This window comes from Papaver somniferum, chromosome 4 (genome assembly GCF_003573695.1).
Source record: "Papaver somniferum cultivar HN1 chromosome 4, ASM357369v1, whole genome shotgun sequence".
Lineage (NCBI taxonomy): Eukaryota > Viridiplantae > Streptophyta > Magnoliopsida > Ranunculales > Papaveraceae > Papaver > Papaver somniferum.
In genome coordinates this window covers 74,116,490-74,123,320 of record NC_039361.1, presented here as the reverse complement: position 1 = coordinate 74,123,320, position 6,831 = coordinate 74,116,490, and the positions used below count along the sequence as shown (strand labels likewise).

The window sequence follows — 6,831 nt, the reverse complement described above, 5'->3', positions numbered from 1 at the left end:
TGTTTAACTTCCGATTATTTCAATTTCAAAATTTGAAAAGTATCAGTTTTTCCCAAATTCTGATTTTTGGGCCATCGTACATTCAGAACTTTACAAAAAAATTTATCCTTCGAATATTACAAGTTCAAAACAAACCACGCCATGGCTCTAGGTGGTTCCAAGGGCCAATATAGAAGGTTAGACAGCCCATATTCAGAAGTTTGGGTAACTGTTTAACTTCCGATTATTTCAATTTCAAAATTTGAAAAGTATCAGTTTTTCCCAAATTCTGATTTTTGGGCCATCGTACATTCGGAACTTTACAAAAAAATTTATCCTCCGAATATTACAAGTTCAAAACAAACCACGCCATGGCTCTAGGTGGTTCCAAGGGCCAATATAGAAGGTTAGACAGTCCATATTCGGAAGTTTGGGTAACTGTTTAACTTCCGATTAATTCAATTTCAAAATTTGAAAAGTATCAGTTTTTCCCAAATTCTGATTTTTGGGCCATCGTACATTCGGAACTTTACAAAAAAATTTATCCTCCGAATATTACAAGTTAAAACAAACCACGTCATGGCTCTAGGTGGTTCCAAGGGCCAATATAGAAGGTTAGACAGCCCATATTCGGAAGTTTGGGTAACTGTTTAACTTCCGATTAATTCAATTTCAAAATTTGAAAAGTATCAGTTTTTCCCAAATTCTGATTTTTGGGCCATCGTACAATCGGAACTTTACAAAAAAAATTATCCTCCGAATATTACAAGTTCAAAACAAACCACGACATGGCTCTAGGTGGTTCCAAGGGACAATATAGAAGGTTAGATAACCCATATTCGGAAGTTTGGGTAACTGTTTAACTTCCGATTATTTCAATTTCAAAATTTGAAAAGTATCAGTTTTTCCCAAATTCTGATTTTTGGGCCATCGTACATTCGGAACTTTACAAAAAAATTTATCCTCCGAATATTACAAGTTCAAAACAAACCACGCCAATGGCTTTAGGTGGTTCCAAGGGCCAATATAGAAGGTTAGACAGCCCATATTCGGAAGTTTGGGTAACTGTTTAACTTCCGATTATTTCAATTTCAAAATTTGAAAAGAATCAGTTTTTCCCAAATTCTGATTTTTGGGTCATCGTACAATCGGAACTTTACAAAAAAATTTATCCTCCGAATATTACAAGCTCAAAAAAAACCACGCCATGGCTCTAGGTGGTTCCAAGGGCCAATATAGAAGGTTAGACAGCCCATATTCGGAAGTTTGGGTAACTGTTTAACTTCCGATTAATTCAATTTCAAAATTTGAAAAGTATCAGTTTTTCCCAAATTCTGATTTTTGGGCCATCGTACAATCGGAACTTTACAAAAAAAATTATCCTCCGAATATTACAAGTTCAAAACAAACCAAGACATGGCTCTAGGTGGTTCCAAGGGACAATATAGAAGGTTAGACAACCCATATTCGGAAGTTTGGGTAACTGTTTAACTTCCGATTATTTCAATTTCAAAATTTGAAAAGTATCAGTTTTTCCCAAATTCTGATTTTTGGGCCATCGTACATTCGGAACTTTACAAAAAAATTTATCCTCCGAATATTACAAGTTCAAAACAAACCACGCCAATGGCTTTAGGTGGTTCCAAGGGCCAATATAGAAGGTTAGACAGACCATATTCGGAAGTTTGGGTAACTGTTTAACTTCCGATTATTTCAATTTCAAAATTTGAAAAGTATCAGTTTTTCCCAAATTCTGATTTTTGGGCCATCGTATATTCGGAACTTTACAAAAAACCTATCCTCCGAATATTACAAGTTCAAAACAAACCATAATCGGAAGTTTAGTTTTTATTACCCTTTCGATTATTCTAACCGAATATTACAATCGGAACCAAACAACACCAAGGAAAAGCGTTCCTAACAAACCGTTCCTCATCTTCAAGTTTGTCAATCTCCTTATCGAGCGCATTCTTTCTCATCTTAATGTCATTGGATGATCTTCGAATTCGATTACCATCTAAGGCCTCAAATACCATTAAGATACGGTTCCATATCTGCTCTTCGGATTCCGATTTGTGGAGCTTGTGAACACGATCATGAGTAGTTACCACAACCCACGCTCTATAAATAGCACAATCTTCTTCTTCGGCAAAAGCAATATCCATGTTTTTTGTTATGAAAATTAAAACTGAAGAGAGGAAAGAGTTTGGTGCAATTGGGGTGATAGATATGAGTTTCTACATATAGGTTTAGGGTCCAACGGCTCTTTTTGTTTTTCCCAAAAACTCCAACGGCTAATTTGACGAAAGTTGAATGTGGAGAAACCAATAATCGGTAGGTATTGGATTTAGCATATCTACCGATTATGGTAGCTTTCAAAATTTGAATTTGCGGCAACTTTTAATCGGTAGGTTTTGTAATATATTTAACTCCCGATTAACGCTGAATCCAAAACACGAACCAAGAAATACTGCACCGACTACAATCGGAAGTCTGGGAAATATTTTGGCTTCCAATTGCATTAGGAGGGTAACAATGTTATCATATCCTCCGAATATATAAGGGTAATTTCGCCATTACGAATTACGCGAGATAAGGGTTGGCTACATTTTCCCTTTGGGTGACCTTTTTTGTTTTATTGTTGGCCCCTAAATCCTTTTGAGTGGCCCCTAAAAACGCACCTTTTTGTAAATCGTAAGTCATCAATTGACACAAAAAGATTGGATTTGGTGTCCATGGTTGGTCTTTTGCATTTGACACATTTATCCCTCATTTTTAGTCCAATTACTATATTATGTATCATGTTCTCTTTGGGGTATAATTGGAAAGCAAACTTTAATATAACATATATAAAAATCTTTGCCTTGGAATTTTACAAATTTTATCACGTTGGAAAGGTAATAAAAAAATCTACGCAACGAGTACAAACAACAATATCAAATTTAGAATTTTTACGCAAAATTCGGAGGTAATTATCATTTTATGCACAATTTTAAAAAATTAAATGTATATTCATTATTCAAACCACCACAAGGGATACATAATACTTTATGTAGCCATATTTTGGTTTATGCATCAACTAATTTTCCGTTGCAACTAACAAAACGACGTACTCTCTCCGGTTCAAAAAAAGTGATACTTTTGCTTTAGGCGCAATTCTCGAAAATTGAATGCATAGCCACTATCCAAACCACCACAAATAATGCATAACACATCATGTAACCATAATTTGGTTTATAGATTGACTAATTTTCAGTTTCAGAAAAAGTGATACTTTCACATTCCGTTTCAGGAAAAGTGATATTTTTGCCCCGTTTGGAAAAAAGTGATACTTTCGCCCTGTTTCGGGAAAAGTGATACTTTCGCTCCGTTCCAGAAAAAGTGATATACTTTTTCTGGAACGGAGCTAAAGCATCACTTTTTCTGAGACGGCGCGAAAATATCACTTTTCCCGAAACGGAATGAAAGTATCATTTTTTCAGAAACGGAGCGAAAGTATCATTTTTCCCTAAATAGAGCGAAAGTAGTCGTAGACAAACCTCATCTTCAAATTCTTCTTCGGTCGGCCCTCCCACCGTGACAACGGTTGTACTAGTATAAAAGAACTAATGGTTCTTATGTGCGAAAACTAGTCAGGGATATGTGGAGGTATAGGTAGATAACCATCGAACTAGTACCAAATAGACGGTGGGTTTGGATGTAGAATTTTAAAGGTGAGATTTATGGGTCCATGGGATTTGATGGAATTATGTTTCCTTCGGTATGTTTGATTTCCATGGAATCATGTTTTCCACGGGAATCAGTTTTCCAGCAAATTCTCCATATGGAGTTCGACCCCTCCCCCAAAGATTTGTTGGAAAACTTATCAAGGGATTTATGGACCCACTTCTTTTTAACTTTGGATTTCATATATATACACAATTTTAAGATTCCGAGGATAATACTAAACAATATATGGACTTTAAAACAAGATAACACTATGAATTCTAATAATTTTAAATGATTTACCACACACGAGGAATTTACATGAATTCCAGAATTTATAATATCATGGGATTATAAATCCCCGAAATCGTGAATTCAGCAGGAAAAAAAAAACCCAGTTCTTTCGTTCAATATTTTAAAACTGTGCGCGTCCAGAATTGAAGTTTGTTGTGGTATATGTTGTCGGTCTTTTAGAAACATAAAATAGATATATTGATGTATCATGGGCTTAAAGCTATATGTTATCCGAGGTCCCTGAGCGGATAATTTGTATATCATCATCACTAAGTTACCAAACCATAATGCAGCCATGTACCTCGGCCTGATTACGGAAAAGCTATTAACAGTGGTAATACCCCCGTAAACCAGCAGCGGAGCCAGAAACTAGACTAAGGGGAAGCAAAATTGTATTAGGGGTAGTATGAAACAAAAATTAGGCTTGTAAGGAGTGTAGGCTTGGAATTTAGGCTTGGAAACCTAATGGGCAGAGGTAGCAAATGCACACCTTTGTCTAGTTGTCCGCCGCTATCATAAACCTTCTTCTTCTCTTTTTAATCAGAAATCCCCCGTAAACCTCTAACCCACTTTAACATTGAGTGGAAAGGGAAACACAAAATGACTAAGCGCTTGAGTGGAAAGTAAAACACAGAATGATTAAGCCCTTATAGTTCTGGTTTTTTCAAAACATGCACATGAAATGTAAGTGTCATTCACAATCTGGTCTCAAAACTTTAGCTATACCAGATAAATCTAATGTACCCCCAGGAAAGGAAAGATATGTCCTTGTAAGTGTTAATTCAAGCTACGAGTTATAACTGATATGTCTAACCTAGAAGCTTGGACAATTTAACACATGGTCACGCCACCCTATTCATTTCTCTAGTATTCAAGAAACATTTCCAGAATTTCTCTTAACGGTGTATAGATATTTGTTGTACTTTTTTACTATCCATCTAGTTGTCACACTATCTTCCAAGTAATTAAGGGAGGAGGAAGATAGCCCGAAATTTTTAGCAATTTCTCATACCTTATAGCTTGAAAGAAAGAATGGCTAGGTCTTCGACAATAAGTCGTAAACGCTCTATCAGTTGATTATGACCGGTAGAATAGACTACCTTTTAGTAGGCTTTATTTTTATTCGTTGTTTGTTCACTAGTTTTGAAATCTTGAAACCTGAAACCTCGTAATAGAAATATGTGAAACGTTATCGGAAAAGGACTAGGGATCCGCTATTTATAAGGCTACATAGGAATCGAATCGGAACCGGTGAACCGCACCAGAACCGGTACCGAACCAGAACCGGTGTAGCAGATATAGAGAACGGGAATGGAATATGAGAACCGGTATAGACCGGGACAGGTACCGGTTCTTACCTTATTCCCAGCCGTCCCGGACTGGTAGTACCCAGTAATAACCTGAGTCATATATTATAAAATCAACATCAATCTTAACCGTCCTCTAACCATATATGTTTCTAATTTATATCGGCCTACTCACAACTTCACTCAATTCTTCTTAAGAATTTTTTTAAGAATTTTTTTTTCACTCATTCGGTCTTCTCCACATAGAGCCACCACTCACCATTACAGCCTCCACCACCAGAATCACCACCACCATATTTTTCATATTCTCCTGTACTTTACGTTTGGGTACAACAACTATAGATGTAAATTATTTTAGGTTTCACAGTAAAATCAGCACCACCTTTTTCCTCTAATCGCGGCGATTGATGTCTCAACAGTAAAATCAACGAGACAATATGGATTTAAGATGCATGAACATGATTTACATCTTAATGGTAAATAAGGAAGGTCTATTATGTATGTATGATGTCAGATCTGTGAAATTGAAGCTGCGATTGGAATCACGCATTTACTTGCTTCGACCTTAGATCTTGGCCAAAAATTTTATGCCATAGGTACCCTCCCGCCATCTCTTTCACAAAATCAAATTACAATTAATCTTTTTTTTGTTTTTTGATTTTTTTAAATTTGAATTTGAGGAATTGTACAGTTTCTCTTTTGATTTGTTTAACAGGGAGGATGAAAAAGTCGACCCCTTGATGGAGATGGAAAGGAGTCACTGGAGGTAAACTCAATTGGGGAAGAAGAAGGCGAGAAAGACTGAAAGAGAGAGGATCAGGAGAAATTATGATGAGATAATTTGTGTTTTTGTAACTGGATAGTTTGAGTAATCATTAATTTGTGTTTTTGTAATTGCATATTAGGGAGGTGAAGAACATTTCAGATCTGGAATTTTTTTCAAATTTTATAAATTAGTCTAATTTAGTTAGGATTTCTTTTTAAATGATTGCTTTTTTGATTGATAACTGGAATAGGTAAAAAACCCGGTACCGGTATTGTCCCGGACCGGTCTTATAGGTACAGGTACAACTCCAGGTACATGTATGTACAAGTCCTCAAAATGAGGTACCGGTTTCATAAGAAACCTGGACTGTACCGGACCATGTGCAACCTTAGCTATTTATAGAACATGGAGATCACATTAACTAGAGATAACAAAATATAAAAGAAAATGACACTCAGCTGACACTAATAATACTCAACGCTTCCCCTCAAGCTAATGACTCAACAAAGTACACTAGCTTACAAAAACATTACTGAAACATAATAACTCCAATCCCTTTAGTAAACACATCTGCAAGCTGATGAATAGAGGGAACATATGCAAATTTTAGAAAACCCCTTCAACCATCTCGAATGCAGTGGTATTCAATCTCCATATGCTAGGTATGAGCATGAAAGCAGGATCGATAGCTAACCTGTTAGCTCTGATATTGTCATAGTATAAAGTAGCAAGTCCAAATAGAGAAATACCCAACTTATTGAGAAAATAAAAATTCCAACG

At 36.0% G+C, this 6,831-nt stretch overlaps 1 long non-coding RNA gene across 2 annotated transcripts; it reads left to right on the top strand.

Annotated features, from left to right (window-relative positions):
- The first annotated feature begins 5,441 nt into the window (after window positions 1-5,441).
- Window positions 5,442-6,270, top strand: LOC113273985. Of its 2 annotated transcripts, none has more exons than XR_003322697.1 (2): window positions 5,442-5,881; window positions 6,001-6,270. It is a non-coding gene; the product is annotated as an uncharacterized LOC113273985 (long non-coding RNA). The 2 variants fall into 2 exon arrangements; XR_003322698.1 differs by having other exon boundaries at window positions 5,977-6,270.
- Window positions 6,271-6,831: the final 561 nt, after the last annotated feature.